The sequence below is a fragment of the Taudactylus pleione genome, unplaced genomic scaffold (assembly GCF_031769625.1).
Source record: "Taudactylus pleione unplaced genomic scaffold, aTauple2 ptg000451l, whole genome shotgun sequence".
NCBI lineage: Eukaryota > Metazoa > Chordata > Amphibia > Anura > Myobatrachidae > Taudactylus > Taudactylus pleione.
Window position 1 is genome coordinate 4,830,220 of NW_028284853.1, and position 12,562 is coordinate 4,842,781.

Consider the following 12,562-nt stretch of genomic DNA (forward strand, 5'->3'; position numbering starts at 1 on the left):
TTGTTAATACATAGGATTTATTGTATATAGGATAGCATAAGCATCTGATGGAAAAAATTAATTGTTAAAAATTTTTTGTAAACATAGGAAGTGTATAATAATGTATGTTATACATGGTGTTTGTAATGGCTTGGCAGAGGCTAATGCAGAGGAGGTGGAACACCCAGGGTAATGGATTGGTTAAGCATATGTGGGAAAGGATGCCCTCGAGGGACCTTAGAAAGTGCCAGAACTGACACGAGCAGGACTGAGGGGTAGTTCATGATATTAACTGTTAGAGGGGGGCTCACGGTAATAGGGGGCTATATAAGGAGGAGCACCGGGAGCGTGTGCCAGTCTGCGGTTCCCCCCTTGAGTGTGCACCAGCCTGACTCACCGGCGCTGGTATCGGCATCTGAGACGTGCGGGAGTCTGGTAGCGTGAGGCCAGTGAGGGGCTGTGCGGAGGGGATGCAGTCAGGAAGCCGACGGTCGAAATGCCGACCGCCGGCTTCCCGACTGTCTAATCCCGGCAGGGGTCTAATGATAGGCGTCAAAATCCCGATGCCTATCATTATCCCTACACCGGGAGTCCGGCATACCAAATGAAGGTAAGCTGGGCGGCGGGCGCGGACAGCCACGGGGAGGGTGAGTTAGGTTAGGGGCTCCCGGGGGAGACTTAAGGTTAGGCACCCCCCCAGGAGTGTTATGGTTAGGCTAGGGGAAGGGAGGGCTAGGGTTAGGCATCCCCCCAGGAGACTTAGGTTAGGCTGTGGGGACAGAGGGGTTAGGTTTAGGCACTTAGGGGGGGTTAGGCACTAGGGTGGAGGTTAGGGTTAGGCACCCCTAAGGGAGGGTTAGGGTTAGGGGGGGGACAGGGTTAGTTCTACTTACCAAAATCCCCTGTCGTGATCCTCACTGCTGACTGTCTTCCAGCCCGGCAGTGGGTGCTGTTTGGTAGGTGCTACTGTCACACATGGTGCTTCTGTCTCTGCAGTCTTTCAGTTATACCCCTTTTACACCAGAGCAAAAACCTGGGTTTTTGCTGGGTCTACCCGGGTCGCAGCTCAGTGTAAAAGGGTCCCTGAAAAATAACCTGGGTCAAGTGACCCTGCAATCCAACCCAGGTAGCTACCAGGGTTGGACCCAGGATAGACCCAGGTAATGGTGCAGTGTAAACGGTGCAACCCGGGTTATCTGACCTGGATCATGCCTAAAATGAGCTGATTGGTGGTTGTGGAGCATTCACCTCCCACTTTTTATGACCTCACAGGTTTAGCAGGGCTGACCTGGGAGTAACCCAGATCAAAGGTGCAGTGTAAATGGGTCTCACCTGGGTCTGACCAGGGTTGGAACCATGTCCAAAAACTCAGGTCGGACCTGGGTTTTTGGTGGAAAAGAGGTATAAGGCATCAAGGCCCTGATTCAGAGCTGGACGCTCTGACCAGAGCGCTCGCTCTGAATCAGGGCCCACCTCCATAAATATGAAGCGTCCTCCTGGACGCTCGTATAGCTGTGAGTCACCACCCACAGCATATACAAGTGTGCAGGATGACGGTCGCGATGGTCTTGACCATCGCGACCATCGCCACTGCGAGCAGAAGCCTGCGGTTGAGTTTCTCAACCTCAAGGCCAGGAGTGATTTTGGCTCTATCAGAGCCAAAATCACTCCCACTGACATCACTAGTGATGTCAGTGGGGCCGGCTTCTGATGGTAGGCGTTCCCTTGGGAACGCCTCCGTCTGGCAGGCATGCCCCCGGCACGCCCACCAAAGGGGGCGTGCTGTCAATCAACATCGACAGCACGCCCCCTTTGATCAGACACTACGAGCGAAGGAAAGTCCTTCGCTCGTCGCGTCTCGCGCATGCGCACGACGGAGCTCCCTCCGTCGTGCGCATGCGCAGTGTAGACCATTGACCCACTTGCGAGCGGACAGCCGCTCGCGAGTGGGTCTGAATCAGGCCCCAAGTGCTGATATGTACAAATAGAATAAAGAAAGAAAAGATACACCTGCGCTAAAATGACTGGCAGCTAGTTAACTATGCAACGTGGGCACACCCAAAGGTAACCACAGAAATGCAGACAGAAAACATATAGTAAACCAGCACTGTCAGAAAACCAATCTTGCTTGATAACGGAGGGATGTCTGTGATGACGATTTATAATTCTAAGGGCAGCTTCTTTGTAACAGCAGGATGTCAGAAACTTACTACTATTTCTTTTCATCCCTGCAGGTATGTAATCCAGTCTCAAGATGCATATTCTTACTACTGCTTGCAAACACTTAGATCAGCTGTGTTTCTAAAAATGTATGTAATCCAGTCTCAAGATGCATATTCTTACTTACATTTCTGCTTCATGGAATTTATCTCTGTTAGCGAATATTTAGATGTAATAACTTGATTGTAATTGGTATTACCTGGGTGTGGGATGTTGTTCAGTGGAGCCTAGTTTATTGTAGGATACTGCTTGTGTTTATTCAAACCCAGTGCAAAATTTCTCCTTTGATTAGTGAGCACTTGTCCTTAGCTGTAGCATGTCTCAATCACTTATACCCCTTTTCCACCAAAATTACGGGTCTGAACCGGAGTTGGAACAGGGTTCCTATCCGGATCAGACCCAGAATTTAGCTGGCGCCGACTTGGTATATTCCCGAGTCGGCGCCGCTCACACCGCAGTCGGGTCTGCATAGACCCGGCTTTTCCGGTGTGAATGTAGACGCTTGGAGATGACATCATCTCTAAGCGCCGCTGAAGCTGGACCAATCGACCGGCTTGCGGCGCATTGCAGGTCATCAAGACCCGGAGTGTGCCGTACACACAGCAGGGTTTCATGGGTTACTCCCATGTTAAACCCTGCTATTTACCTGGGTTGGATTGCCGGGGCACTCAACCCGTCGATCTAACCCTCACCCCTTTTACACCAAGGAGCTGCCCGAGTTAACCCTGCAATAACCCGAGTTTTAGCTCTGGTGTAAAAGTGGTATAAGTTACTTTAAGTTTAGAATCAGTATTGCGGCAGCCATGGATGATGATGGCAGCCGTGTATTATAAGCACTAAGGACCTTATTCAGACCCACTCGCAAGCGCTGAGCGTGCGCAAGACCTGGAGCGAGAGAGAAATTCTCTCGCTCCGGAGGATGCTACCAATCGGGTGGCTGTCGATGTTGATCGACAGCTCGCCCCGTTTAGTAGGCGGGGAGGGGTGGTGGTTTCACAAACGGAGGCGTTCCTTAAGGAATGCATGCCGTTTTGTGGGCGGTTGCACTGACATCAGCAGTGATGTCAGTGGGGAGCTTCCTGCTCAATCAGAGCAGGAAGCTCCCTGGGGCTTGCGGTTGCCGAGACCCAACCTTAGGGTCTCGATGCAAGCCCCGATGGTCGCGATGGTCTTGACCATCATGACCATCAACCTGGTCGGTCGCTAAAGCTGTGGGTGGTAACCCACAGCTTAGCTAGCGACCAGGAGGCCGCACTTCAAAACACAAGCGGCCGCCCACATTCAGAGCTACCGCTCGCATTTTGCGAGCGCCTCTGAATGAGGGCCTAAGTGTATTAGAACACCAAGTGTCATTTATGTAACAGTTACACAACAGTTGAACAACATCTAAGACCAGATAATTCCAATATCATTACTTAACAGTAGTTTGTGTTTTGTATATTTTTTAATGTTTTGAGAAAAAAAAAACAATGTATCAAAAACTTCTCTTAATAATCTCACTCCATGGAATCATCGCTAAGACTACTACATCCTTTACTCTCCCTGCAGCTCATCCTTCTGTACATATTGCTGTCTCATTAATCTATTATCCTCTTACAAACACACATGAGCTTTTAACTTATCTATACACACTGACAATAACATCCACAATCTCTCGCCATAAAAATCTTTCGGACAAATCCAACAACTATATTTATATTTCTCTCCTGCTGCTTCTATTAGCTGGTGACATTTCACCAAATCCAGGACCAACCAACATGCCACACCTACAACGAACTATAAATCCAGCTAACCTCATAAACATTGCGAGCCACCCTGTACCCTCCAAGTCACTAAAATGTGCCTTATGGAATGCACGCTCTGTCTGCAATAAGCTAACATCCATCCATGACCTCTTTATTTCAACTAACCTCAACCTTCTGGCAATAACAGAAACATGGCTTACACAATCAGACACTGTCTCCTCTGCTGCACTTTCACATGGTGACCTACACTTCTCACACACCTCCAGGCCTGGTAATTGTAAAGGAGATGGGGTAGGAATTTTCCTGTCCCAATCTTTCACATACACAGTTCTCCTACAGGTACCCTCACATTTACATCTTTTGAAGTACATTCTATCAGGACTTTCACCCCTTTCTCTCTACGAGTTGCTGCTATCTATTGCCCACCTGGGCCACCCCAACAATTTCTGAAACATGTTTCTGCCTGGCTCCCTCACTTTCTATCCTCAGACATCTCCACCATCATTATGGGTGACTTCAATATCCCCATTGACTGTCCACAATCACCTCATGCCTCCAGACTACTCTCTGTAACCTCCTCTCTTGGCCTCTCCCAATGGACTGACTCCTCTACTCATCAGGAGGGCAACTGCCTTGATCTTGTATTTACCAGACTATGCTCAGTTTCTGATTTCACTAATTCTTTTTTCCCTCTCTCAGATCACAACCTTATCACCTGCACACTCTCCTCCATTACATCAACCTCTATGTCATAAAAATCACCCAAACCTCCTAAAACCCTTAGAAATATTAATGCTATTAACTATCAACAACTATCTACCTCTCTACAACAACAACTCTCACCAATTTCTGCATTCACTTCTCCTGAGACTGCTGCATCACACCTAAACCAGATTCTTGAAAAAGCCCTTGACGAAGTAGCTCCAGCTACCCATCACACACCACGTAGACTTAGACGTCAACCGTGGCATTCTAATTTAACAAGAAATCTACAAAAACTCTCACGTAAAGTAGAACATCAGTGGCAAAAGTCTCGTACTCCAAGTGACTTCCTCACATATAAGACTATCTACAACTCTTATCGTGCTGCTCTGGACGCTGCCAAACAAACATATTACCAATCTCTTATCTCTGCTCAAGCCTCTAACCCAAAGTGACTTTTTAATACATTTAAACTGCTTCTTACCCATCCCTCACCCAACCCACCTGCTACTATCTGTGCGCAATATCTTGCTTCCTATTTTAAGGACAAGATTGATAAGATCTGAAATGAAATGGTGTGCTCTTCCTTAGCTAGTGACCTGCTCAATTCCCTACCTGAACCTTCTGGCTCATTCTCTTCATTTGACCTCACAAACGAAGATGAAGTATCTACACTCTTCTCATCCTTCTACTCTATTACCTCTCCTCTAGATCCTATAACCTCACAAATCAGTAAAGCTCTGTCTCCTGTGCTCATGCCAACCCTAACTAAAATCTGCAATCTGCCTCTCTCTACTGGCATCTTTCCATCACCGTTTAAGCATGCAGTGATTACTCCCATTCTGAAAAAACTAAATTCTGACCCCAACACTCTCTCAAATTACCGTCCTATCTCCCAGCTCCCATGCCTCTCCAAGCTACTTGAGAGACTTGTCTACACCCACCTCACACACTTTTTAAACTCACACAACTTATTGGACCCACTTCAGTCCGGCTTTCGTTCACAACACGCCACAGAGACAGCACTGACTAAGGTAGTAAATGATCTGGTCACTGTCAAGGCTAAAGGCCATTTCTCACTCCTAATTCTTCTAGATCTATCTGCTGCTTTTGACACTGTTGACCACTCTCTCCTCACACAAACACTACAATCCCTAGGTCTTAAGGACACAGCTCTTTCATGGTTCTCTTCCTACCTATCTGATTGCTCTTTTACTGTTCGTTTTTCTGACTCTGCCTCCTCTTCACTACCTCTATCAGTTGGAGTACTACAAGGCTCTGTCTTAGGTCCTTTGTTACTCTCAATTTATACCACCTCTCTTGGCAAACTAATCCGCTCTTTTGGATTTCAGTACCATTTGTATGTAGATGATACTCAAATCTACCTATCCTCCCCAGATTTATCACCATCTGTATTGGTCCGTGTCACTGAATGTCTTTCTGCCATTTCATCTTGGATGTCATCTCACCACCTGAAACTTAATATTTCTAAACAGAATTACTTATATTTCCACCGGCCAAGAACAGTTACCAACCTGATCTCTCGATCACGGTTGATAATTCGACAATCCATCCTGCTCCACAAGCTTGCTGCCTGGGTGTCATCCTTGACTCTGAACTGTCCTTTGTTCCCCACATTAAATCTGTCTCAAACTCATGTTACATACATCTAAAAAACATATCCAAAATTCGACCATATCTCACACAAGACACTGCAAAAACTCTAATCCATGCACTCATTATTTCACGCATTGACTATTGCAATAGTCTCCTTACTGGTCTTCCGAAAAACAGGCTATCACCATTACAATCCATTATTAATGCAGCTGCGAGGCTTATCTTCCTTGCCAAACGTTCATCGTCTGCTGCCCCACTCTGTCAGTCCCTCCATTGGTTGCCGGTCTTCTACCGTATTCAATACAAAATACTTTTACTTACACATAAGGCCATTAACCAAACCACACCAACCTACATCTCTTCACTCATCTCAAAATATCTCCCAAACCGACCTCTCCGCTCAGCACAAGATCTGCGTCTCTCATCCCCATGCATTACTTGCTCCCATTCACGGCTATAGTACTTTCTTCGGGCAGCACCCACTCTATGGAATGCCTTACCATGCACAATAAGACTTACATCTAGTCTCCAATCCTTCAAGAGTTCCCTGAAAACTCACCTCTTCAGGCAAACTTATCAGATTCCAGAACCGCCCACATAACCTTCATAGCTTCCATGTCTAATTACATCCCCTTTCACAGTCAACACACTGTCTTTCATTCACATCCTCCTGACATTTGGCCGACATTCCTGTGTGACTGGATCATGCAGCCAACCAAGAAACTCTGCAGTCTGGCTGGACCAAATTGCAATATTAAGCACCTATCCTTGTATATCAATGCCTATTTCCCTATAGATTGTAAGCTTGCGAGCAGGGCCTTCCTACCTATATATCTGTCTGTTATTACCCAGTTTTGTTCTATTAATGTTCCTATTGTAAAGCACAACGGAATATGCTGCGCTATATAAGAAACTGTTAATAAATAAATAAATAAATAAACTTACATAATGATACTCCCATGCATTCACGTCAAGGTACCTTTTTCAGTTGGTAATAAAGTAACAGCTTCACTAAAAAGGAGTGACACTTAAGCTGCATACACACGGTACGATCTGTACCCCCAACGACAAGAAAGATATTTTTGAAAGATGCAATATCGTCCAGATTTGCCTGCATGTATGGACGATCATAGATATCGTTATCGTTCATACGGGAATGCACATCGTTGGTCGTTCACTGAATAAAAATGAATGATATGAACGATATATCGTTGAACAATATCACTATCGTTCATATCGTAACAATATATCTGTCCGTGTGTACGCACCTTTACAATTAAATTCTCACTCGCGTTCCCAGAAAGGTATCTTTATACTCCCCAGCTGGATGTAGAATACCACTCGTCCAAGTAAAAAAAAAGTAGTATTTATTCACATGGAGGTAACAACAAAAATCTTTCCAAAAGGTAAGGAACAAACAAGAACCAGGTGTTTATATCCCAAATGCTGCAGTCATCGGGAGCAGGGGTGAGAATCCGTAAGTTCAGATCACCTCCCCGTGTAGGTCCTTGTTCAATAAAAAGATGCACAGCTTCAATGCGTTTCAAGGGGCCTTCCCCTCTTTATCAAGAAGTGCTGTCATCTGTCAAGTGGTGGGTTTATAAGCCTGGCTTCCTCCATGTGTTGAAATTCCACCAATCACATGAAGAGCTGGAAACCTAAATGGCCGGTACTATGCATACACTATAACTTCCTCAGATCACAATGGAATAACATTTACAGGGGTATTCAATATGGGAGCGATAAGTCCGTTTTTGCGTTAATATCGGAGGTATGACGTCATTATCGCAGGTTCTACTTTTACACCGTATTCAATTTCAGAGACTTATCGCATTTTTGAAAAGTCGAAGTTAAAAAACGGGGATAAGTTTTCACCATTGAATAGGTGTCGGAAAAAAGTGCAGAATTGGGGTTTAGGGGTGCAGGCTTAAAAAAAATAGCCTGCACCCTTCAGACTGACCCCTTGAAACGATCTGTGTCAAAAAAAAAAAAAAACGGGACACACCAAAGAAAGCACTTTGAATTTGGGGGCCAAAAAAAAAATGTTGGGGAACAAAGTTAAAAAATAGCGAACTTGACTCTGGGGGGGTCCTCAAGTATGGCCCAGGTGTTTTTTTCATTGCAGCTCCTTGCACAAGTGGGTTTTTCACGATTTTTTCAAGTCTGTTTAGCAACTTTAAAATATGCTGACCCCCATTTTCAAGTACCCCAAATTTGCTGGGCATAGTTATTTTTCCCCCAAAAAAATTCTAAATGCTCTTCTGCACCACTTTCTTCAAAGTCGCATTTATGCACTTGCGGCGGCTATTAGAAAGCCCGACTTCCTTCAGGAGTTAAAAATGGGGGTACCCATAGTGATCCCCCATGTCTAGACATCATTAGGGGGGTCCCTAGAATATTTCCCGAAAAGTCCCGTTTTTGTTAACCTGTTAAAAAAATGTGTAAAAATTTAGAAAAAAAATGACATAAGGTTCCCCCCCAAAAGGCAAACCAGCCTCACGCTTGCCAGCCAGTGGTGGTTTCTAAAAATACGGGGAACAAAATGTGTAGGGTTCCACCGTATTTTAGAAGCCAACACCAGGCTGCAGGGACTAGTGCTGGTTTTAAATATAGGGGGCAAAAACGACGTGGGGTACCCCCTATATTTAAGACCAGCACCAGACCCAACCGACCGGGGTGCAATGCCACAGCCCGGAGACCCAATTAACGGGGCTCCAGGTCCAGAGCATTACACCCCAAGTCGGTCAGCGCAAGCCGGTGATCTGGGGGGAGTCGGGGACCCCCCAAAAAAGGGTCCCCCCTCTCCCGAGCACCACAGGCTTACGCTGAAGCCTGGGGCTCATTCCCATACCCCTGGAGTGGTGGGTATGGGGGTAATAGGGGGGCCAAATAATGAAAAACTATTGTACTTTACAGTGGAACTACAAGTGCCAGCATGCCTGCCATTTTGCACTTGTGGAACTACAAGTGCCAGCAGACATGTGGCACCTGTAATTTCACTGTAAAATAAATAGTTAAAAAAAGACAAAACACACACACCGTGCCCAGTATAAGTTTATTTCATACACCTACCCATTCACACATACTTACCTATACCAGATGTTCTGTCCACTTGTCAAGTACAGATCCATGGTAGCTGGCCCTGCAAGAAAGATTTCATACTCCCCTACATCCAGCGCTGGTCTCCGCAGTAATCCATGGGTGTTTTAAAACAAAAAAATGTGTTACCTGATCCACGCTACTAGCTATGTGTATGTGTGTTGTCACACATACAGATAGCTCCCGAATGGCCGCTGCCGGGACTTCACGGGGCATTGCAGTCCTGAGAGCCAATCAGCGGCCACGCTGACTGTAGCGCGGCCGCTGATAGGCTCCGGCAACTGACAGTTCCCACGTGGGTGAGTCAGCAATGCCCCGTGAAGTCCCGGCAGCGGCCATTTGGGAGCTATCTGTATGTGTGACAACACACATACACATAGCTAGTAGCGTGGATCGGGTAACACGGCTAGCCTGGGGCTGGTTTGGCTTTTGGGGGGGGGACCTTATGTCATTTTTTTTCTAAATTTTTACAATTTTTTTTTTAAAGGTTAACAAAAACGGGAATTTTCGGGAAATATTCTAGGGACCCCCCTAATAATGTCTAGACATGGGGGATCACTATGGGTACCCCCATTTTTAACTCCTGAAGGAAGTCGGGACACCCTTTAAAAAATAAATTTGGGTTTTAAAAAAAATAGGGACACCCCAAAAAATTAAATAAAAATTGGGGTGAAAAAAAAAAATGGGAAAAAATTGTTTAACAATAGGGAAATAGGTTCAGGGCTATTCTGCAAGCATGCAGTAGGTGTTTTGAAGAATAGATTTATAGCGGCAGGTGCACAAATGCAGAATTTTTAAATACTTACTTTAGGGACTTAAAAATATGCTAGTACCCATTTTCATGTACCCCAAATTTGATGGGACCACTTAAAAAAACGAAAAAAATAACCTAAGTGCTCTTCTGCATCACTTCTTCAATGTCGGGAAAAAAACACCTGCTGCAGCTATTTAAATCCCCGACTTTCATTTAAAGGCTAAAACGGGGGTACCCATAGTGTTCCCCCATGTTTTTACAACTTTAGGGGGGTCTTACAAATTTTTTATGGAAAAAATCGTAACTTTACGCAAATCCAACTTCGGAGATTCCCGTTTTCGACGATTTCAAATTGAATACGGGGATACGCGGGAGCGCGCCCAATACTTTAACGCAGAAAAAAACTCCGTTATGAAACGTTAACTTCGGCAGTGAAGTTAATGTTTCATATTGAATACCCCTCATAATATAAACATGCTACATTTATAAAAAGTCTTTCCTAGAGATTATTATCCATCCTCAATCAGCAATGAATACATCTAATATAGACATGTTACATACATAAAAATCTCTCTTAAAGATACATATAATCTAAACTCTATAAAAGTGGTCCAAATAGTGACATCATGATAAATGCATTAAAAATAAAATATACATATAATCCAAAATGGATAAAAATGGTCTAAAACGTGACATCCTGATAGATATCCATACTAAGACCAATCCTAAAATGTAAAATAATAAAACATATGGAAAATATGAATAAAAACTCAAAATGGCCAGAGACATAAGGGAGAGAAGAAAAAAAGGAAATATTATCAAATATGATGAATCATAAAAAATTCCTGAAATTCATAAAAACCATTTAGTTTCAAATTCCACATTCAAACCATATGGAACTAAGGTTTGTAACTCATACATGGTTCTCATTTCAAGTCTTGCTACTGTAATTGGGTCTCAGTGTTTTTGGTACACCAATGTCCTTTGCAAATTTTAATACCACAGAATTTACTGAGACTTTTAATATTACAATTATGTTTCTCCTTGAAATGTACAGATACATTATGTGATCGTAAGTAACCCTTTTTTATATTGCGTACATGTTCCGAAAGGCGTTCTTTTAGCATCCTACCTGTCCTACCAATATACTGGTCGCCACATGTACACTCCAGTAAATAAATAACGTTTTTAGTCCCACAGGTGATGAAGTCTTTTATGGGATACACTTTTTTGGTGGTATTGGATGTATACTCTGTGATCTTTTTTTCAGTGCAACAATTTTTACACATCATGCACGATCCACATCTGTAGAAACATTTAGACAAAATTCTCGTATTCATTTTGTCCATCGGTAAGGCACTAGAAGGTTTTTTAAGTTGTCGGCCTTTCTATAGATGAAACTAGGGTTTTTGCGTATAAATCCAGTGGCAAACGCAGGAATTTGAAAGGGGGGTTTCCAAATACAAAAAAATATCTAGCCACAAATTATATATATCTCCAAAAAACAAACGGCACTAGGACACTGGTGTAAAGAACAATAGCTTGTATTGTAAAAATATCAACAGTTTCGGAGCTGTCGTCCCGTCATCAGGACCATACAAACTGTTGATACAGTGAATATATATATGGATGATGGACAGTCAGTTTGGCATTACACACACACACACTGACACAGACACACTCTAACCTGGACAGACACTCACAAAGACACACACACACCAATACAGACACTGACACACATGCAGACACACACATCTTTCACAAGAAAACATAAACACAGGCACACAAGTACAGCATCAGTTAAAAAAGAACAGCCCCACTGGCAACCCCTCCCCCCCGCTGGCAGTAAACCCCAGCGCTGACAGTAACCCCCGGCCGGTGGCTCCTCCCCCACTGGGCAGCCCCCCACATATCTTCACCTGTGGCTCCGGGTGCAGGAGAAACCACCGGAAATACAGTCACCCGGCAGCAGCTCAGCCTGGCCCTCTGGCAATCATTGCCCCAGAACTTCCTAGAAGGAGCTGCGCACTGCCGCACCAGCTCCCCCTACAGTCAGCCAGCCCAGCTCCAGCCGCAGCCAGTAAGAACAGGCACAGTTGTCTGAACTCCGGCAGCTCCTTTCAATTAAATAAATAAATAAAATGATGTTTAGCTGTGCGGCGATGGAGCGGCGGCCAGGGGGGGTTTCTAGGTACTCAGAAACCCCCCCTGCGTGCGCGTATGAAATCCTTTCAATAACGGGTCTCTTCCAGGGATTTTCCAATGTTTCTTAATAATATATTCAATTTGTTTATGTTGTGAGGTAAATTTTGTGATGAAACATACCCCCATATTTTCCGTTTTTTTATTTTTCATCAGATGTTGACTCTCTAAAATGGTATTTCTAGGTGTATCTCTAATTTTATTTTTAATATCTCTAACCTCACTGCTATCATACCCTTTATCA